Source organism: Felis catus, chromosome E3 (assembly GCF_018350175.1).
Source record: "Felis catus isolate Fca126 chromosome E3, F.catus_Fca126_mat1.0, whole genome shotgun sequence".
Classification (NCBI taxonomy): domain Eukaryota; kingdom Metazoa; phylum Chordata; class Mammalia; order Carnivora; family Felidae; genus Felis; species Felis catus.
The window spans coordinates 13,674,118-13,696,567 of record NC_058383.1 but is presented as its reverse complement, the minus strand read 5'-3'; the positions used below and the strand labels follow the sequence as shown (position 1 = coordinate 13,696,567).

General features: G+C 49.1%; 1 protein-coding gene and 1 long non-coding RNA gene across 11 annotated transcripts in view; one reads left to right on the top strand and one right to left on the bottom strand.

Annotated features, from left to right (window-relative positions):
- Positions 1 to 22,450, bottom strand: part of AUTS2 (activator of transcription and developmental regulator AUTS2) — a 1,119,695-nt gene that overhangs the window by 227,070 nt on the left and 870,175 nt on the right. The gene's annotated exons all lie outside the window — the stretch shown is intronic.
- LOC123382565 lies at positions 11,145 to 22,161 on the top strand. Its single transcript, XR_006591127.1, has 3 exons — positions 11,145 to 13,219; positions 13,575 to 13,689; positions 15,200 to 22,161. It is a non-coding gene; the product is annotated as an uncharacterized LOC123382565 (long non-coding RNA).

The following is a 22,450-nucleotide window of genomic DNA, read 5'->3' as shown; positions in this document are numbered from 1 at the left end:
ACTGGCATGATGAAAATGTTCTAAAACTTAATTGAGGTGATGGTTACACAACCCTGCAAATTGACCAAAAACCATTCAATTGTCCACTTAGTATGAGTGAACTTTATGGCTTATAAATTATATTTGAACAAAGCTATTAAAACAAGCTGATGAATGATATACTTAATATAATCTCATTTGAAAAGAAATCAAAACAGAAAATGATGAAGCAAAAGAAAACAAAATCTAAAATTAAGCACTGTCAACTATAGTCACCATGCTTTACATTAGATCCTCAAACCTTACTCATCTTATAGCCGAAAGTTGTACCTTTTACCAATGTTTCCCTATTACCTACACCCCCCCCCCGCCCCTGAAAACGACTTTTTTGCTCTCTGTTTTATGGGTTTGACTCCCCGCCTTGGTTTCACATGTAATTGATACCCTGCATTATTTGCCTTTCTCTGTCTGGTTTATCTCACTTAGCATAATGCCCTCAAGGTCTGTCCATGTTGTTGCAAATGTCTGGATTTCTTTCTTTCTCATGGCTGAACAAGAAATTTGCTAACAGAGTAGGACTTAAGTGTTACCACCACCATCACCATCAACCACTATTGCCGAAAGAAAGAAAGAAAGAAAGAAAGAAAGAAAGAAAGAAAGAGGAAGGAAGGAAGGAAGGAAGGAAGGAAGGAAGGAAGGAAGGAAGGAAGGAGGGAAGGAAGGAAGGAAGGAAGGGGGGAAAGAAAGATGAACGGAAGGAAAGATGATGGAAGGAAGGCTGGAAAGATGGAAGGAAGGAAGGAATGAAAGTGAGGTGATGGATTTTAGTGAACTAAAATCCTTTCTCAATGTATGTGTAAATTTAAGTCACCACGATGTATACTTTAACTATGTGATAAATTTATTTGTCAATTATATTTTAGTAAAGCTGAAGTAAAAAAAAAGTTACAAGCTGCAGAAGCACGCACATTTTGGGGTAATAGCCACATAAAAAGGCTTCGATGCCAAAACGGGTACAGTGGCAATGCTCCCTGGTTGTACTTGAATATTTTTTCTGATAAGACTGTGTTATGTTGAAACTGTAAAAATGAACCCTGTACCAGTGTTCTCACTGCTCTGCAGCTAAATCCTTATTTTGGTTAACATCCCAGGCAGATAACCTTCATTCGTTACCTTCACTCTGGCCTGGGGAGAATACTGTCCAAGGCACCTGATATCCCTATTCGTAACTCTTTCTTCTGGAAAACGTCCAGCATATATAAAAGTAGACGGCATGGTCTAGTAAACTTCCAAGTAACAGTTTCAACAAATATGAACTCAAGGCCAGTCTTCTTGCCCGCGGCCCCCAGCCTCACTGTCGGGGAACCGAGTCGCCTGGTCCGCGGTGACACAGCCGCAGAAACACCAACAACTCTGGGTGGGGAGATGTCTGCGTGAGGAGAGGCAGAGGTGAGGCCTCTGACGCTAATGCTAGAGCCGTGAGGTACTATCTCTTTCCGGAAGAAAAAAGCTCGGCTGAGACAGAAGAGAGAAAGATCATGGCTAACTCGGGAGGTCAAAAGAGAACTTTGCCATCCACACTGGGGCTGCGCCTGGTCAAACACGAACGAACGATTTTCTGGGAATGATGTGCTCATCCATGGAAGGTGAATGAGGTTAACTTTCCCAGTGCGTCGGGGTACCATTTAGAGCGCCTGGTCTCCTCGTGCCCTGGAGGAACTAATCACTTCACAAGGCCACCAGTTTGTGCCTCAGGCAGGTTATTCTTCTTCAACACCCAGTGAACTTGAACAGTGTGGGAACTTCAGTGGAAGACACGCAGTAAGCAAACCCTAGAGGGCCCTCTGTCCTCGGCGCGGACCCCAGCCCCAACCCTAGGAATCTCTTCCCATCTAAAGGCGAGGCAGGGCACACTGGCTCAGGGGATGGCCCCCAGTTTTCCACCTTCTGACTTGCAATCTGGTCTCTGTGCGGACCCAGGTCCCTGTTTCTGGAGAAGATTCTGGTCACTAAGCACGTGGGCCCCAGGCTCCTGGGACGGTGTCCTCTCAGAGCAGAGCGCGTGCGGAGACAAGCTTCGGAACTCAGAACCAGCTAAACAAGCCAGCTAAACAAGCCGGAACTCAGAACCAGCTAAACTCAGAACCAGCTAAACAAGCCGTCTTTATTTGAGGGAGAAACCGGTCACCAGCTGCAGTGCAAAGCGCCCCGGCATCCCCTGAAGCAGTTCCGACCTTATGGGAAACTTGCTGAGGCTCTAACCTCGGCTGACTTTATCCGCACTGAAACCCCACCTCGGGAACGAAAGTCAGCAGAGCCTTCTGGTGGTCAGAGCGAAAAAGCCATGATCGCTATTGTTTTTTTTAAACTAATTATTCTTATTTCGTCTGAATGCCGTCCTGGCTTCCTGCGCGCCCCTGAGAAAGCCATGTAGCTTCTTCGGCTCGAACCCCGTGCAGTTACATCAGCCCTGGGTCAGAGGCCTTAGTCAAGGCTGGGAAGGCACAGAGAGAGGTGAGGGTGTTCTTTCTTGAGGTCTGTGACTGGTCACCGGGAAGCCGTCCTCCGTGCCCGCTGTATCGCTTCCCAGGCTGACGGCCGGGAATACACCAAGAACTCCGCCTGATTCCCCACCACAAACAGATTTGTCAGACTCTTGTATTTTGGCAGCAAACCTCCTTTAGGTGGTTATTAACTTTTAAATATAAAATCCAGGCACCAAATCATAAAGCAGAAAAGACATCCATAATTTGGGTTAATTAAAATGCCTCCAAGTGAACAGGTGACAGATGTCAAGCCTCTTGGCACCCGGAAGAAAGACACTGCAACAGACTATTAGGGTTCCTGTGTTAATCAGGTAATAGTAACTTGGGTAATTAGCAAATCACACCAAATCTTGTTTAAGTCCCAAATCTCATTTAGAGCCTTTTGGAGAAGCTGTTTAAATACAAAGGACACACTCTCCTACTGACAGAAGATGCCTGCTTACTGGGGCAGATATCCCAGCCTCCCTTCCTCTATTAAATCCATTTTAATTATGAAGTCTCAAGGTCTAATTCACCAAGGACTGTAACACAAAATACTCGTCCCTTTGCTCTTGCTAAGGAATCAAGGAGCCCTAGACTCTGGAGTTCTAGACTCGAAAAACTCAACAAGTCCCAGACCAGAAATATGGCGATGGTTTTCGTCACCGTTCTACCAAGGCGCTCCATACCTGTTAGGGAAACGGCTAGCCTGGCCTATTTCTGATTCACATAAAGGATCTAGACAATTAACACCCCTCAATTAGGAGGCGGCCCTTGGTTCCTGAGCCTGGGAGCAAGCTAAGGGTACTGCTAGGCTTGGCAAAGGGATCCTGTCAGTACCCCTCTCCGGTAACTGTGGTGAGCATGCTCCGACTGGAGCAGCACCCCAGCTCTCTGCGTCTACATTCCTTTCTCCGCGAGCCTGTTATTTTAAACCATTTTTATAGCGCTCTTTACAAGACTCCTTCTCTATTTGGATCTAAAAGTACATCTGAAACATGACCGAATTCCAATCCTGTCATCCTGCTTAGAATAGCTCATACTTGGGCTTGTTTCTACAAGACTGTCGGGTTAAGCCTAGGGATTGTTGGCTGTCACTTGTTGCTTTTCGGCTCCGGAGTGTCAGGAAAATGATCTAAAGGTCTGAGTGGGCCTCAGTATTCAGTCGTCAGCCTACTAGTGCTTGGAACTTAATCTATTTTTTTCTTTCCTTCTATTTATATTCCATTACCCAATCACCCAGCCAGCATTCTGGAGAGGGGAGAGGTCAGAGGGTTGATATCATCATTGAGATAGGGACAGGAGAGAAGCCAGAAGTCCTTGGGGGCGCCGGAGCTTGGTTACTTAGTCTGTAAGTCTCTCCTGTTCTTTGAGTCCCATGTACTAAATGGGAACAAGAATGTTTTCCCACTGACTTCATGGGGGTGAGAAACAGAGGAGAGAATAAACGCCAGGATGTTTTATTAACCATAGAGCCTTGCGTCTGTTTACTCCAAAGGCCTTCTGAGGGAAGCCACGAGCGAGCCTATGGCCGTGGCTGCTACCTGGGCATCTCCCTTCCCATTCTCAGCGGGGTAAAGACCTGCCTGGCCTCCTGGCTCCTCTAACCGCACAGCAGGGACGGACCAGATGCTCTCAAAAAGAACCTTGTGTCGTGTCTGCTCTTCAAAGATGGGCACGGGAGGGCAGAATGGTGGGAAGGACAGACCTCTGGACAAGGGAGTCAGACACTGGGGTCCCAGGCACAGCCCTGCCAGTGACCTATTCTGTTCACGAGTGACCTGGAAAATAAGACAGGTGATCAGGAGGACAGCCGGGGAACTGGTGCTCGCGTGAAGCCAACGGGGGTTATGAGGAACAAGTCATGAGAACAAGACCGTTTTCACAGGGTAGGAGATCGATAAGCTTGGAAAATAATGTAGAGAGGGCAGGCCCGTATTCGGTGAGACATAAATGCGCTTTCACATGCAATTCAGATGGTCAAGACAGAGGAGTGTGGTTGGGACACAAATGCAATTAGGTGAGCTCATAAATGTTTGATGTGCCCAAAGGGAGACGATGAAGGTCTTCACTGTAATTTCTTCTACCCATCAGGCTGCACATCTGTATTAGCCACTGACGAGGGTGGAGGGCGTGATCTGCAGGCAGTGACTGCAGGTGCCATGCTTTCCGTCACCTCTCCCGCTGCGTACGCAGTTCCCCCTGCCGGGAACAGTAATCCCTCGGCCAACTCCTACTCACGGGTGCTACATTTTCCGGAAAGCCTGAATGTGTTAAGCACTTGCCTGTGTGCTTCTGCATGTCCCGTCTCAAGCACTTGTCTGTCCCAATGAGCAGTCTGGGAAGTAACTGTGCCTGTCCTATTCCGTGCTGCAGCCCCAGCCCAGCGCGGTGTCTGGCACCCAGGGGATGAGCTCAATTTTCATATGACTTGAAGCTGGAAATGGCAGTGTGATGGTGAAACACAGATGCCAAAGTATCTCATCCCGATAAGATGCCCTTTAATCAGGAATGTCTGTACTTTGCACACGGGTTGAGAAACAACAAACACACACGCAGAGGTGGAACCAATATACCCAACGGTTCTAGATGTAAAGAGAGACTCCAATGGAGTTCGGAAGACACGAACGTTTTCCGGTCAAACCACCAGCAAAAGCCAATACTGCTGAAAGGTGCCACGGGTCTCTATCAAAGGCAGTGAGGGCCCCTCGCTCCATTCTGGGGAGCTCAGACCTGAGAATGAACAAACCCTAGCGTGTCTGGAGGAGAGGACTCCAATGGCATGGGGTTGGGGAAGCAAGCAATGTGGGGCACGGCTGGAAGGATTGAACACAGGCCCGGAGAAGAAAAAGTTCCAAGTGTCCGGAGGGATGACAGCAAGGACACTGGACTTATTCTTGGTGGCTCCAGGAGGGGCAGACCAAGGGGAGGAAGTAACAGACCTCACTTCACACAGGGGGAAATCTTATGAGAATTAGAGGTTTCCTCAGGGTCCTTGCTCAGGGCTGTTCTCTAGCACAGGAGATTCAGGCGGAGGCCAGACCGCCTCTCCCCGGTGATGCTAAAGACATTCCCAGAGGTACAGGCCCGCATTAGGCGACCTCTCCAGAGCGCTGGGCAGCTCCGATATTCTCCCACGCTCACGAAGTTGCCTGCCACCTTCCACCTCACTCACAGGCAGAGGGAGAGGCCGCCAGGTGCACCACAGTCGGGATTTTGCAGGGGAGAGGCGCAGTGGTGCTGCGATTGGAGGTCCGTCGGCCTCGCCGGCCTAAGCAGGTGGCGCCTCTCTGCAGGGAACTCGCAGGAGCGTGTGAGCCCCACGGAGCACGTGGACGGCGACGCCAAGCACCTCCCGGACAAACACCGCGAGTCGGACCCGCGAGGGGGGAGCCACCAAACATCTTCCACCTCCTTCCAAAGCCAAAGCCCTGACTGCTCCTGCACCAGAGACATCCGGGCAGGCATAAAGGGCTTTCACCAAAAACCAAGCGAGTATTTTGTGCCTCTCGAGTCGGCAGCTGGGATTGAGGGCTGTTTTTTTCTCCCCCCGCCCTTCCGTGGGGCTAGTTAAATTCTTGGAACTGCTGGGTGAGGGCAGAGACTGTCCCCATTAGAAGCCATTGCTCGGTAGATTCCCCACAAACCTGCTGGCGGGGTAGCCGTCCTTAGCAAAGACAGAAGCTGGTGGCCAGAAGCACTTTCTTCTCCCAAGTTTTCTGGAACTTTCGACAAATCCAGGATGGCGACCACCACCGCCACCAAAACACACACACAAAATACCAAATAGCCTCACCACCCAAGGAGAGAGCCTGTGAGGCGTTCTCTTTTCCATTCTGTTAGGCTGCTGGAGGTAAAGGACCAAGCGGAAGGCAGGGTGCCAGGAGTTCCTTTTCCCTGGGGCCATGGTCCAAGTAAAACTAAGAAAAATGAGACTAAGGGCGGGGGGGGGGGGGGAGAGAAACCCCCGACACCACAAAAAGCTAATGGCTGGAAAACAGGGGGAGGAGGAGGGCCGGAGAGTTGGAAACCGGGCTTCTCCGGTGGCTGAGCGCAAGGCCCACATAGACTTGCAGAGGGGAGGCCCGTCTGGTGCCAGCCCCTGCAGGACGGGCGGACAGTGCTGGTTTTGTTGGCAGATTTTTTTCTTCTGGTGGGGTGCTTTCTTCCCGCGCAGCAGGCACCGGAGTGAAAGCTGACAGGCGCTGGCAGAATTTTAAAAATTACTGCCACTCTCCCACAGACGTCCATTATGTCTCTGGAGCCTTGCGATTCACAGCATAAAAGCATAATCAAGAGAAATCATGGTTCAGCTCAGCCAGGGATGGGCAGAATAGTCCATTTAACTTTATGTTAAAAAAAGGAAAATAATTGGACCAACATTTGTTTGAAATGGGAGTAGGAAATGGCTTGTTTTCAACCTATTTCAAATGAAAAGCTCCCATTAAGTCCTCATTGGAAACTATTTAGTTTGGAAACAAGTTCGGTATTCCGCAGGCAGTGGACACGAAGCGTCTCGGCACCGCATAATCCGAGGAAGAACCACCCGACAGCCCGATGACCTAGTTCTGCAGGGCTTTTGAAAGAAGTGCTGGGTGGGCTCAGGCTATTCACAGCCCGACTGTTGGCTTCACGACAGAATCTGCAAGACCATCCTGGCCAGAGGAAAGGATGTCTTCCAAGTTGCCAGAGAGCCCCAAACTACCTTCTGCTGGCAAAGAGCAACATGGCGGCAAAGACCAAAGAGAAGCCCACGGTGGTGGGGAGTGAGCCATCCAGAAGGGAAGGGATTCTTGGTGCCCTACAACTTTATGACAGCGGGCAACTCCCCCATAAAGAAGCCTCAGGAGCCGGAACCACAGAACTGCGGGGAACTCCCCCGTGTATGAAGTACAGATCCCTCGGCCAACGCTCCCAGAGGCCACAGTGCGCTGGGAACAGGGGCCCCAGAGAGACGCCGGCCTGAGGGCCACTTTTTGCACGCAACGGCAGTCTTACTCCTAGGTGCCCACCTCTCAGTTCGAGGTCTACGCCTCCCAAGGTGACTGTATCACCAAGCGTGCCCGAGAATTCACTAAGCGCTCATGCCAAGGGGCCAGGGACTTTTTTTTAAAGCCCCTTTAGTCACTTAGAACCTAGCACTGTATCTGGCTCACGGTTAAAGCACTTCATCCATGTTTGAGGAATGAATGCATGAACATTCTATGGAGTGACTAGGGAACCTGTTACGGGAAAGGCGTGGTATAGAACGCCTAGTATCTTCTTCCTTTAAGCAAGAGAAGTACAAATTGTAAAAGTTCATACATACTAACAATGTAAGAACCAGGCATTAGACAGATTAAAAAAAAAACAACAAAACCTGTCACCTAAAAATCTATAAGTAAAATATAACACGTTTCCCCCTGATGTCAAAGACATGTACTGTTGTGGCTTTAAGCATCAAAGCATTTTATCCCTTTGAAAGGACAAAGGCCACATGTCATGGCAGCTCCGTGATCCTGCAGACGCCTGGGCGTCCCTTGCCACCCCCGGACCAAACATTCTGCTCAGCGGCCCTATGTTCCTCAATCTACTGAAATATTTACATTCTTCCCTTGATGCAATTTCTGCTCCTCTGTCTTTAATTCCCCATCTGCCTTCATTTCCCCTTTTACTTGACCCTCAGGGTTCTCTGAAGGTGGTAAAATGGCTCTCGGATGAGTACCGTTTGATCTCTCTCGAGAAGAGAGAGCTGGATTGCCCTTCCCATGCTGATACTGCACGGCACCTCTCACTGAAGGGTTAAGTGTGAGATTTCTCCAGACCCGATCCCCTCCATTCCTACCTCAGCAACACTGGGTACCTTTAAATGAAATGGAGGGAGTTGCCTGCTGGAAAATCTTAATTTGACTGCAAAGCATGGTGTAAAGTCAACAGAGTTAATTAATATAATATAAATCAACTCCGGAAAGAAAGCCCTCTTCTCCCCCAATTGTTTTACATATTTTAGCAGGGTACAAAAACACAGCCTGTTGTTAATCTTTAACAAAATGACATTATTCTGAGAGACTCAAGCTTGGATTCGACAACAGCAAAAACACGATGCCTAACGACTTGGGAGTTGACGAGTGTAACTACACAGATCCTAGTTACAGGTCAAATGCTCTGATTTTGCTTTTGATAGATTTATGAAGGACCTACTGTGTGTGAATCTCCTGCTGAGTCCTGCTGGGGGCATATAAGGAAGACTGAGTATTTGCCCTTGTTCTCCAGGGTGGCTGGGAATGGGCACCGAACACGTAAATGACTGAAAGAAGGGGTGATGTGTTGGGTGTGGGTTCTCAGCCGTACAGTCTCAAGCCGGGACAGTGGAGTGGTGGTGTGCGGGAGGCCTGGGGACCAGAAGCCTAGTTGGTTAGAGGGTTGGCCATGCATCGAATGCTCCACAGTTGAAAACGTTTTCCCTCCTGTTGCTTATGATTCCTCCACTAAAAAGGACCTTAGTCTCTAGGGGCGCCTGGGTGGTTCAGTCGGTTAAGCATCTGACTTTGGCTCAGGTCATGATCTCATGGTTTGTAGGTTCAAACCCCGTGTTGGGCTCTGTGCTGACAGCTCAGAGCTGGAGCCTGCTTCCGATTCTGTGTCTCCCTCTCTCTCTGCCCCTCCCCTGCTCACGCTCTGTCTGTCTCTCTCAAAAATAAACATTAAAAAATTAAAAAAAAAAAGAAGATGGAAACAGACCAAGTCAGTAATGGCTCCCAGATCACGTGTGGCCTATGACCAAGTAAGATGGGGGAAAACAGGGCAGTGAGTTTGCAATCTAAACTTCAATGTATTTGATATTATTCTAATATTGTATATTTCTTGCTTCTTTGGTATGAATAATAATAATAATAATATAAAAGGTATCGAATGCTCCTCCATGCTAGGCCCTCAGTGCCTTACATATAGTATTTCATTGACTTCTGCCAATTATCCCATAAGGTAGGTACTGTTATAATCAACTCCATTTTACAATGAGGGAACTGAGGCAGAGGGGTTATTTAAATTTCTCAAGGTCATATGACTTCCTAGTGAGCAGTATCATCCAAATTTGACTTCAGAGCTCTTAACCACTACTTTTTTTTTTTTTGTATGAAATAATGGTGATAGGACAGGGTATTTGTATTTTTTAAAATTCTTATTTGGTAATATGTAAAATCAGTAGCCCAATTCTATGCAGCCCTTTTTTACAATTAAAAAAATATATATTATAATATAGATTATATATATATTATATAATTATATATATATATATATATATATATATATATATATATATATATATATATTGTCATGAGATTCTACCAAACATGCACAGGTGTAGTAGAGAGCACAGACTCTGGAGTCAAACCTCCTCAAATCCTAACCCTAACGGATTCGTTGTGTGACTCTAGCTACATCACTTCACCTTTTGGTCGCTCAGTCTTGTCACAGATGAAAATGTGGATGACTCTAGGACTTATAAAGTCGTCCTAAGAATGAAGTGAGCTGATACGTGTAACGTACTCAGATCAGCGCCCGGCACGCAGTGAGCCCGTCATTACCGCTGCCGCCATCATTATCCTCATCGTCGTTACAACTATCACGTGGTCTCGTGCTGGGTGACAAAACGTGTGGAAATACTGTTCTCTGCCTTCTGATTTAAAGAAACAATAAAAAAAAAAAAGTATATTCCCAGAAACCCCCGAATAGTACATCTTCCATATCTTCGGCTTGCTGAAAGATCTCAAACGTGAAAGATCTCTTCCTTGGTGTTCCCTAAAGTGCCAACTCTTCCAGGCACCGGAAGGCAACCCTTGAGTCCGTGGATTCTTAACCAGCAGCAGACGAGAAGCGCCGTGAAGCCATCTCATCCAAGCCTCTGCGGAACACCAGTCCTTCTGTCCGACAGTAATGATCCAAGATGGCAGCTGGTCACCTTGCAGGCAGGGGAACGGGGGATACAGGATCGTCCTCTCAGTGGGCCATCTCCTTGAGCGCGACAGAACAGTCACCTCACAGGGCTGGTGCCGTGAAGAGTCTCACTTTATCCACTGCCATCCACTCTTCTCCGGACTGAAGGCCACCAAGGGGAGGGCAGAGCAGAACGGAGCGAGGGTTCCCGTGACGTTACTTCCACCACCTGCGAAGGCCACTGCTGCGCGGAGCCCCGCGTGCCCACGCCGCCCCCACACTCGGCTGCTACCAAAGGTCAGTCCCGCTCCGGCGGGACGCGGCAGCCTCTGCCACCCAGCTCCCTGCTGCTCTCTGGCTGAGTTCTGGCTCCAGTCGGAGAAGAAGGGCCATGGTCGAGTCCCACTTTCTTTCCGACGAGGAGACCGAATCTGCCTCGATTTTACATCTGATCTCTTCTACGCTTCCGCTCGCATCGCTATTGAGGCAATATGGAGGGCCTCGCCCATAACAGAGCCCTGAATGAGAGCCTCGTCCCCGCACGGGGCTTCCGCAGGGTGTGAGAGTCCGCTGAGCAGAAAAAGACCTGTGCCGCCCGCGAAGAAAACATTCTGAGGGCCGTCTGAAACACCTCACTTGGGAGAAAAGCGAGGAGAAAAGCCGAGGTTCTCTCCTCAGCAGCTAGAGCCACGAGGCAGGGGGGCGAGCTAGAGCCACGAGGCAGCCACCAAGGGGGGAAGGAGCCCCGTTAGAAAAGAGGCCTGGTCACTGTTCTGGCTGCTCCAGCACCTGGACCGTTTTCTTTGACGACGATGCGCCATCCAGGCCTCCCCTGAATCAGAGGCTCCTGCTCTCCTCCGTGACTGACCCGCTGGTCTTCTTGCCACGCCCATCCACAGCTACAAAAATGAGAATTACAACCCATTCAAGATTGGGGGGTGAAAGGAAAAAGAAACCAAAAAGGAGGAGTGGATCCATTCTTTTCAACTTGAAGGGAACTGAGTTACCAAGTTGAACACTCAATTCCTCCTTAGAACCCTGGAGCAGAGAGAGATCATGTGGACCGAGGCCGAGGTGAGCCACCCGACGGAGCAGAAATGACTCTCAGCTGAGGCTGCCAGACGCCAAGGGAAGGCCCCTAGGTCGGCAAGCCCAGCTGAGCACCGACAATGGAGAGAGTCCGGCAGCAATCTCCCGAGCTGGCCCAGACGAGCACCAGCACCCGCTTGACCCACAGAGCTGTGACCTATATGCGACAGTTGTTTTTTAACTCACCAAGTTTGGGGGCGGTTTGTTATGTAACAGAAGCTAAGCTGATAGCGAGCTTCTCCTCTAAGCCTCAGTCGGGGAACCCAGCTGTCTGCAGGCCTGCCGACTCCTGAGGGCGCTGCCACTGACCTTCTGTCATGTCTGGCGTCCGGCTGTAGCCCTCGGGTAACGTCACCCCGAAATAAAAATAATAGGAATATAACAGGAAAGAAAGGAGTCAGCGCCTGATGGCTCTGTGTGTGTGAGAGCGGGAGTCGGGAGGGTGGGGGCGGAAAGAGCAATCAGAGGGCAAAAGGAGGCGAGACAGGAGCATCCAACTCCAGGCACTGACCTGAGACGGCACGTCCCACTGAACGCAGAAGCAGCCTCCCTCCCCTCCGCCCCCGGGGTCCCTTCTGCCGGCGGCAAACAGAAGCGGTAAGAGCAGCGACCACAGGCAAGTGTTCTGGCTAATTTTCAGGTCAGGCTGGGGGCCAGGGAAGAAGGGATGGAAGGAATCACAAGATGCATCTTGCAGAAGTACATCCCCAATCCTTGTCAGCTCTGCTATCGTCGTCGTAAGTAATTCCACGCAGAGAGGAAAAATAAAGGCTTGAGCATAAGGTTTCTATCTGTGCTGCACAGAAGCTGATTAAAAATGCTAACTACCATGATTGTCCAACCACCAGACGCTCCCCAGAGACCCATGCTCACAGATGGTGATTAGTTTGGGATGGCCAGAACATTCACCAGTACCATGTTGCCGTAACACCCACAGACTATCTGTCACACTCCCAGGAGGCCGTTAAAGGCTGTTTACTTCATACAGTTAACTTGAACCATAAGCTTCACAAGCCTCTTTGATGCAATTTTAATCACTCTCCTCATAAACCCGTAACACTCCCCGGCACGGATATGCATTTGCACACAGCACAACGCACAACTCCCCTCGGAATTCTCCAGCTCGCGCCACCCCTCCCCCCCGCCCCCCCAAGTGGATGCCGCCTCGCTGCAGATACCGTCTCGGGTCTCCCCTGATTCACACACTCGCATTAGTGCTTCCCAGCGTGGTAATATATCACGGCTCCCGGTGGAAATTGGGTGATAAAAGATCAATACCAGGACCTTGTAACAAATGTTCCGACAGTGAAACTGCAAGCCACTGTTTATCTTTTGCAGAACATATTTTTTCCCCCAAGCAAATTCTAATTTTCTAGACTGACCTCAGCTATCCTCTCTGATATTTATTTATTTGGAAAGCAAAACCAAGTGAGGGCCTGGATACCGCTCCCGAGGAAGATACAGAGCCCGGTTTCCCCACTGCCCCTCGGGAGCTCTGGTCGCCGGCGCGCCGCCCCAGGAGAACTCCACTGTCCCCTCTCCACGTTCTGCCATTTCACCAGGGCGCGTCCTGCACTCGGCAGGCTGGCAGCGTGTTCCCGCTGGCAGGGCTGCGGGCAGTGAAGCGGTGACATTTGGTGGATACGCCGGCCGCAAGAAGGGCAGCCTGCGATGAAAGGAGGAGCCCTTTCAAGGGATTTTACGTGAATTCTGTGAGTTGACGCTTCCTCACAGGGAGGGTTTGTTCGGCTTCTTGAGGTGCCCTGCCACAGAAAGAGGACAGGGTCTGAACGGCCTGGGCTGAACTTCTGGGTTCAGCCCTTGGAACCCACACAGCTCTGCCAGGTCGGCCCGGCCCTGCAAGCTCCTCCCTTTTACCCCTCGTAAAATGGGGGGAACCCTCGGTTCTGCCCAGTGCACAGGACGGCGGTGCAAATCAAATGGAATACTACTCACGAAGGGGCTTTGTAAAAGGGCTGTGAAATATTAAGACTTAAAAAACATTTTTTTTTTTTTAAATTAGCATCTACACCGCTCTGGCTGATTTTGGCTCTTTATTCCCGCTAGGTAAAGACGGCACTGAAGATAGGCTGCAGAGCACTTCCGTTTTGCAGCGCTGGCATTTTCTAGACTTTCCCATCCGACGGTCTGCGGGTGACATTCCTCCTTCACCAGCTAAACGGTATCTGGGGAGAGGTTCCACTGGGCGCCGTTAGCCCATTCTTGGTTTTGCTCACCCTTGCTTTTCTCTTCTTTCTCTTTGTGCCCTGGGGCTCAGCAGTCCCTTTCTAGACAGCACGTTCTAGAAGACCACTTACACTGCTGATCCTCATTCACACCACACTCCCACCCCCTGGCCCTCAAATTGAGGCCTTGTTCTATGCACATCTCTAGCTTTAGGAAACAGAATAATTCGCCTCTCAGATTACCGTTTGTAAAACACGTTTTATTATTGATTTCTTTCTATTACAAGGGCAGGCTCATGCTCTCACCTCCCTCTTCCTCCTCCAAACTCAAGAGTCGAAACCCACATGTGGCGGTATCTGCTCTGGATGCCCGGGAACCCGTTCCCCTCAGCTAGAACCAGGCTCCCTATTTCCTGTTGATTTGCACTTTTTCCCTCCCTCCAGACATCAGGGTTTTGAGATCCCGACCCGCAGCCGATCTCTGCTCGGGGGAGTCACCCCCCTGGACAGTTCCAGCGTCAAGGATCTCTTCTCACACTTTCCCTGTAGAAAAATCTCTTCCGGTCACAAAATTCCTTACATTTACGTGAGCTTCAGGCTCCCTTTAGGGAATTAACGGCCTGTCTACAGTACTCATCCCGTAAGTTGAAAACTACATGCTTAGAATGAGAGTAACTGAAGCAGGCGTGTTAGGAGTGATCTAATTCCTCCAAACAGGGGATTATAAAGCTCAGTCTGGAAACCTAATGCCAGGCCTTGCTACCCACCCGATTTGTCTCCCACTGCTAAATCTAGATGTCACTGATAAAACAACAGCTTTGCTTCTTGGTCTCGGAAGGAAGAAAAATCTTGGAGAACACAGTTAGCATTGGAGCCACAAGTTCGATCTTATCTCATTAATACTGACACATCCCCCCCCCCCCCCCCCCACCGAAGACAACTTCAGGTTGCCATAACAACTTCCCCGCACAGTTTAAAGCTCAGAAGCCCATTTCTACTGCTTATACTTAGTGCTATTTATGTCGACCAGTGTTTTCTTCTTCCTCTTTTGTATCTCTTTTTCACAAAGGGAGAAGAGGCATATAGTATGGCAAAGTGAGAAATTCATCTCATTTCATTTGTACTTCGGCTATGATGTGAAGGATAGTTTCTTTTCTTGGTGGGCATATGTGCAGCAAAAACGCAAGGGGAAGGAGTTTACAGGATTTTATAAAATAAATATCATGTTGATCTCTACCTAAAATTGTTGAGGAAAATAGTCTGAACAGTTATTACAGCCAAGCGGCTACGCCCTTGAAATAGTGGGGGGACGTGTGGGGAGTTCAGTAACCACAAAAATAGCAGTGAGCGGTTCCAATGTTGGATAGGGACATGTAATCAAATTTTACCGGAGGGACTGGAATTTTAAGTTCTATCACTGAGCAGGAGCCTCAAACACGAGGCCCGGCCCAGTCGGCCTGGAGGGCACAGTGACTGGTTTAAATGAGCTGATGTTTCTTGGCCCAGGTGCCCGGCATTTCCGAGTGTGAAGAAACCTGCGGTGCCACCGGAGACGCTGATCTTAATGGATTTCTGGAGAAGAAGAGACGGGAAAGATGGAGACGGGCACATGAGAACAGAGAGCGAATCCCAGGAATGACAGCTCAGCCTGCTTGGTACCAGTTCCAGGAGTGATGTGAAAATATTCTGAAAAGCACGATAAATCAAAAGGGCAAGAAGCATTTGGGATCTCTGTCTTGGGAAGAAACATCCCATCGGCGCCAACAAACATTTACCGCGTGCTGCTCGTAAGTAAAACGCAGGGCTGGGGTCTGAGGCTACCGGGTGGAGGGATGGGTGAGACCACGCAGTGGCTGGTGAGGATGTGGGGCGTGGGGCGGGGAAGCAGGAACTTCAAACACACAGAGAGCAGAAGCGCCATAAGGCCTGAAGGGAACGGGACTCCAGGCCAGGGAGCAGAGGGGGGAGAGGGAAAGAGCTTTTTACGCGGGATGGGATGGTAGCAGGATCCGGATGTTTATAGAATCTGGCAGGAAGGGGGGTCTGGACGGACAGGCACCCCAGGGGACGGCACGAGGGGTGGTGAGCGCGGAGTGTGTTAGGCGGCCGTGGGCACACCTCTGGTGTGCAGGGCGGCCCCTTCGCGTGAGCTGGCTGTGCAAGGCGGTGAGGGGATCCCCAGGAGAAAAGCTGGGGTCTGAGCGATGTGAGTGGAAAGGAAGGTATGTCAACAGGCATTCTAAGGACAGACGTGGCAAAACCGGGTGACTCACCAGATGCGGGAGATGAGAGAAAGCAAGAGTGTGATTTCTGAGACCAGACTCAGAGGAGCGGCTCTCCGGGTGGGGAGTGATGCGAGACGCCTCCTACATTGGCACTGCGGTGCGTGGGGGCCGTGGGCAGGAGCTAATCCTCCTCTCCCCACCCTCCCCCCAGGAGAGGTGCCGGGAGTGATGGCTGGGGCCACCTGTCCAGACGCTCCGTGCTCCCTCTGTGGTTGGCCTGAGGCTTGAAGTGTGGTAGTTCCCTCTCTTGTCCGCGGTTTCGCTTTCCAGGGCTTCAGTTACCCACGGTCGACAGCGGTCCCCAAGCAGACGCTCCTCCTGACCTGTCGCCAGAGCCAACGGTAGCCGAACGCGGGGCGCCTGGGTGGCTCAGGCCGTGAAGCGACTTGACTCTTAATTTACACTCAGGCCACGATCTCACGGTCATGAGAGCAAGCTCTGCGTCAGGCTCACGCTCTTTCTCTCTCTCCCCAAACTAACAAACAAACAAACAATAGTAGCCGAATGCTACATCACGACACCTACATCGTTCACTTGGTCACACAGGCCTTTTATCATCTCACATCATCACAAGAAGAAGGGTAGTGCAGTACCATAAGATATTTTGAGAGACAGTCCACATTCACTAACTTTTTTACGGCATATTGTTAAAATTACTCTAGCTCATTGTTGTTAATCCCTTACTGCGGCAACTTAACAAATTAAACATTATCATGGGTATGGATGTGTAGGAAAAAACGTAGCCTGTATAGGGTTGGCACTATCCATGGGTGCAGGCACCTGCTGGGGGTCTGGAACGTACCGCCCCGTGGCTAAGCGGGGACGGCTGTCCTCATTCTCTCGCTCGCAAGTTCTCTTTCAGGCCGCTACTTCTGCTCTGTGGATTTCTACTCAAGTGTTCACCCTCCCCACAAAGCGGGCCTCTCTCCTCCACCGGGAAGACTTCTCGATCCCTTTTCCAATTTGTTTCAGTCTCACCAAATCTCAGCAACGTCTCCGAGGTCATATTTATCATGCTATGTTAAAAAAAAAAATCACAACCAGTTCGGTTTTCCCATGCTCTGAAACTTGTTTCGTCCCCCTCAAAAAAATTTTTTTTTGTTAATCTTGGGTATCACTAGGCTTCACTTACACTGCGGTTTTTCTTTCTGTTCCAAACCCTTAATCTCTCTGATCCCTCATGGTAACCAGTTTTGCAGTGCCTTTTTTTTTTTTTTTAAACACGTTTGCTAGCGTTTCTCCCCAACCCCTTCCTCCGCCTCCACTTCCAAGTCATCTTGAGCAGATCGGCTGGTATCTGGGAGAAAAAATACTCCATTACCATTTTCACGTTACATAATTCCTTCCTAGTTCTCTTCTGAAATTTCTGAGGGCATGCACGCATTGGTTCATTCGGTTCACTCCTTCCTTCCTTCGCCTTCGACGGGCTGCATGCTACGTTACGTGGTGTGCCAAAGAGGACGCGCCCCTGGCCTGCTGGGCCTTACAGTCGTTTAGGGGAGGCGGCCTAATACGTAAAGATTACCCCTGTGCTAAGCGTACTGAGAAGGAATGGTTAAGTATGAGAAGGGACGGGAGAGGAGGAAAACCCTCAGGACGAGGTGTCTCAGGAGGGAGGCAAGGCCCCTTCCCCAGGGGTGAAGGCAGGCGCTACACAACTCTGCCAGGGAAGCTACAGAAGGAACTCCTTGAAGAATCGGAAGCTGGGGAAAAGAAACCAGCATCAGCTCCCTTTCCATCTCTCAGCCCCTAAGATTCTCTAAGCAGGACCAACGGAAGGGAGATGAGAGGTGTAATTTATGGCAATGCCACTGCCCTCAGGCCAGGTCACTCATTAGATCCTTCCCTGCCTCCATTTCACTGACCAGCGGATACAAACTTTTACCACTTTCTCTATTTAAGACCTTACTGAGGCGTCCACACTGGGCTCTAAACTACAGGAGAAAGCCTCAAGGGGCAAGGAGTCTTGTAGACAACATATATTGAGCAATTCCTACTGATGTTAATCACTTATTTGAGAGGAAGAATAAAACACGTTAAAGGGACTTTGGGGGATTACTCTTCCTATATTGATAACTCATTAACATTTAATGAACTGGAGTAGTGGCCAAGGCAACTCAAAGCTGTCTGGAAAGTCAAGAAACCGGCTTAGCTTTCATACAACAAACTCAGAAAGTACTTCCCTGACGCTTCTTGGCTCTTCTGGGAGTCCTGGTCAACCTTTTCTCATTTGTGAGGAAGAGACGACCTTTAGGTTAAAGCCATTTCTTTTCGGCAGGGAGCTTAATGCGTCTCAGAACTCTTCGACAAGTTAACATCAGCACGGGCTCAACATTTACCGGTGCTGACGAGGCCCCTGAAGGCCAGAAGGTCCAACATTCGCTTTCAGTTTTTACTCTGATCTCTCTCACACACACACCCTGACCTACCGCACGGTAGAGATAGCGTTCTCCCAGGGGAATGGACTCTGTAAGTGGGAGAGTCGTGGCTTCCCCAGGCCCCTGGAAAATGTGAAGACGGTACTAGATCATCACCCTGGTTCCTTTCTGCTTTATCATTCTCTCTCCACCCATCACCGTTCTCCCTTATAGACCCTGACATAAACTCGTGTCAATAGATAAATGGTCTTGGCATCTGTGGCTAGAGAGAATGGCTCTGTAGTAACTACGGCAAACTAAAATAGCAGACTTGCCTCCAAGTGTAACTGGCTTGTACACATGCCTTCACTGGGCAGAATAACTCACTTAATTTTTTAAGGGAAGATTTTGGAGCTAGTCGATTTGCCAGCTCTCCCAAGAAACCATGTTGCTCAGAATCCTGTGAAGGAATTACAGGGTATCTACTGCTGGCACCCAGGAACCTAGGCTGGAAACATCCCAGGGGCCACCTGCGAGAGCAAGGACTCATCATCACCTTTTGCCTGGAACCATACAGGTAATATTTCCAGTGTAGACCCTTTGTTGACCCATAGGTATCTCTCAAAGGACGCTAAAGAGGCAGGGTAGACTGTACTTTCTACCTCTAGCTATAACCTGTCCTCCCGCCTCCCACCTTCTCTCCTGGGTCCACCCCTCACCAGAGGGAGCCGCACAACAGTTCGGACCCATTGAACAACAGGACTTATTGGAGAACTTATCTGAGTGTCAGAGTAGACCCCCAAATGGATTCCTGAGGAGGAAGCCTGGGTTTGCTCACAAGTACTCCCACAGCCCCACCTAGAGAGAGCTGGAATGGCCTTCCGTGCAGGCGGGGGTCCAATTTTCACAATAAGATGTCAACTTTACCACCTGCACTTCTGATTTCTAAGGCATAAGGCTCTGCCCTAGACCAGCAGCAGAGAATACAAACACACCAGGCTCTTGTCAGAGAACACAATCTCAAACAGTCTGCTATTCAACTCCTATCAAAAGCCCAGCTGAGAAAAGCAATATTTACAAAAGATTATTTGAAGGACAAGCAGTTCATCCATTCTTCAAAACATTCTAAATTCTATCCATGGATCAAATCTGACCACCTTGCAGCTACACACTAGGGCCATATTACTTTAGCCCCATGCAGAACTGCTGTCACTGAATTGTATTTTAATGTCGCGTCGTTTGGTCTTATCAAGAAAGTTACTTACAAGAAGTAGTCATAGGAAATCGGTTATTGCATTTGAGGAAAACGTTGGTGGGAAGCCCGTTCACCACATAAAGTCCCACGTGAGGAAGTTATCTAGGAAAGTAGCTTTAGAGGAAGCTCTGATTCTTGGAGAAACGATGGTCTCCTTTCCTAAGTAATTTCATAGTGAATTTGACCTGGGCTGCCAGGAATCTCAGCGTCAAATCTAAAGCTCAGTCGTGGCAATTATACTGAACCTTAGGTTTTCTGTGTTTGTGCTCTTCTTTTCTTGGTCACTGTTTTCTCTTTCTAATTTTGATGTATTTCTCCACTGATCTGTCACAGAACTCTTATGGAGCCAGGTAATGCTATAAATAAGTCAAGAATGCGTTGGATACCTGTTCATTTAAATCCCGTGCCTACGGAGTTGTCCCTACTTGAGTGACAATCCTATCCTTGGTAGTGCTGGTTGTAGGCGTGGAAACGATAATGCTAATAATCATGATAATACTTATAACAAAGCTGTCACTTATTTTGTGTTTCTATGTATCTAAGCACTGTAATAGGAATGTGTCACATGTTGTTTTACAGAACCCATAAGCTAGGTACTATTAGCCTAATCTTACAGGAGAGGAAACTGAGGCTCTGAAAAGGTAGGCAATTGGTCTGTTACATACCTAGTAGAAACAGAACCGTACCCAGAATCCTATCGGACTCCAAGTTGCGGCAAGATATCCCCACTCTAACTGCAATGGGCCATTTCAAGGGAGGATGACAAAGCCCAAATAACAAATGCCACAGATCTAAGGTTGGAACTTTGATTTCCCCAACTCCCCTTGTATCACGGTAAAGCATTGCATAAAAGTCTGCCTGTTGGTGCCGACAACTGTACTTTTCATGTCCCAGTCAAAGCCCATTTGAAAAGTGATCGAGTATTAGGTAAAGGTGAAAGTGTATTTTGTAGGTAGGACCAAATCAAGAGTTCTGATAATCTATCTTGACAGAAGCTAAAAAACGGAACAAAGAACCATCCACCTCTTCACAACACTGGTAAGAGCTTGCTTTTGAGAGATTTCCCAGAGCCCTGCAGGCACCCCCCAAGCTGCAAATGACTTGGCCCCCTTGGGAAACTCTGATCTGACCTGCAGGGATGTTTGGTCTCGTGTGGCGCCCCGAGTGCCCACCACCACCACCACCACGAGGAGACAGTCACAAGGACGTGACATATTTACATCACACGGCAAGCTACGATAACCCCTGCCTTACATTTTTTTTTCCTCTTAGGGAGCCACACATTACCGTCCTCTGCCATGGATCTCCATTAGTTCGAGAACCAAGGGTGAAGGTTAGGGACATCTGTTCATTCATCCATTCACTGACCAAATACCCAGCACCTTCTAGGCTTGGAAAGACAGAAGAGCTAGCGGACCACATGGATTCTGTCCTTCAGAGCTTCCTAACAGACTGGGGAGAAGAAACCGCCCTGGGAGACGAAACCAAATGCAAAGCCACCCGCATAAAAAGCGAAAGGTAGCACCAAAGGATGGTCTCTCTAAGTGTAGAGGAAGCACAGGAATGATCACAGTGAAACAGGTTCAAAGAGCAGTGTTCGCTGGGACAGGGGATTGTTGGCGTCCCTGATGTGTTTAGACAGTAAATCTGAGCTATGAAGTCCTTCTCAGTTTAACATCCATGCAGCATGCTCCGAATGCTGACGGGGCCCCGACCTCGTACCGGGTACCACCCCGGTGTCAGGAAAAGACCAGTGGGCAGACGGACAAGCTCTCTGCCCTGGTGGGGCTCACACACACATTTTGAAAAACTCGAAATAATCCCAGAAAGTGGTAGGTACTGTGAAAGAAATAAAAGAGGGAAGGCATCGTGGGCCGGAAGGGGGATCCCTTAGCAGAGTCAATACGTGCTGACTGAATGATCTCAGAAGCTATCGTTATGGCCGAGAAACCTACACAGGGAGCTGAGTGAAAGGAAGGAGGCAGCTCTGGGCTGCCAGAGCCTAGAAGAGCCTAGGGAAGAGCCCTCCTGCCAGAGGAAACAGCGAGAGCCAGGGCCCAGGACAGGCTCATACTCGCATAGTTGAGCGCTACAAGGGAGGCCAGAGAGGCTGGAGCACGGTGACCTAGGGAAATGGGGGCAGGGTGGCCGATCACATAAGGCCTTTTAGGCCACTGACAGGCTTGAATTTTATTCCAAATGAAACAAGTAGTCACTGATGGACTTTAAGTGCCCATGTGTGGGTATGCGTGTGCGCACGTGTGTATATGCATGTGTGTGTGTGAGAAAGAGAAAGAGATTGGATAGTACTTATGTTTTCAAGGTATTACCTGGAATGAAGCAAAGATGGCTCAGACACGACATCAAAAGTATACACCATAAAAGAAAGAAAATGATCAACTGCACTTCATCAAATTTGGTAACTTTTGTGTTTCAAAGACACCATGAAGCAAATAAAAGACAAATTATACACTGGGAGAAAATATCTTATAAAGGATTTGTATCCATAATGTACAAAGAACGAATTGAACTGTGCACTTAAAATGGGTCAACTTTATGATCTGTAAACTCTATCTCAATAAAGTCTTAAAAATAGTACACTCACCCAAAGCCTCTTCTTGGCGATTCAGATCCCCTACTCCCTTCTATCTTTGACCTTCTTCAAGGGCAGCCGATGAGAACACCTGCTCGGGCTGACATTGGTCACAGGAAGTAGAGCCCTGCCAACGTCACTAACGTTTTGTGTCCCTGTGCAAGTCACAACCTTGCCAAGTCTCAGCTTTCCTCTTTTGACAAAACAGTCACACGAGCTGTACTATTTCTCTAAGTGATGAGTTGTAGGATACGCAGCGTTGAGATG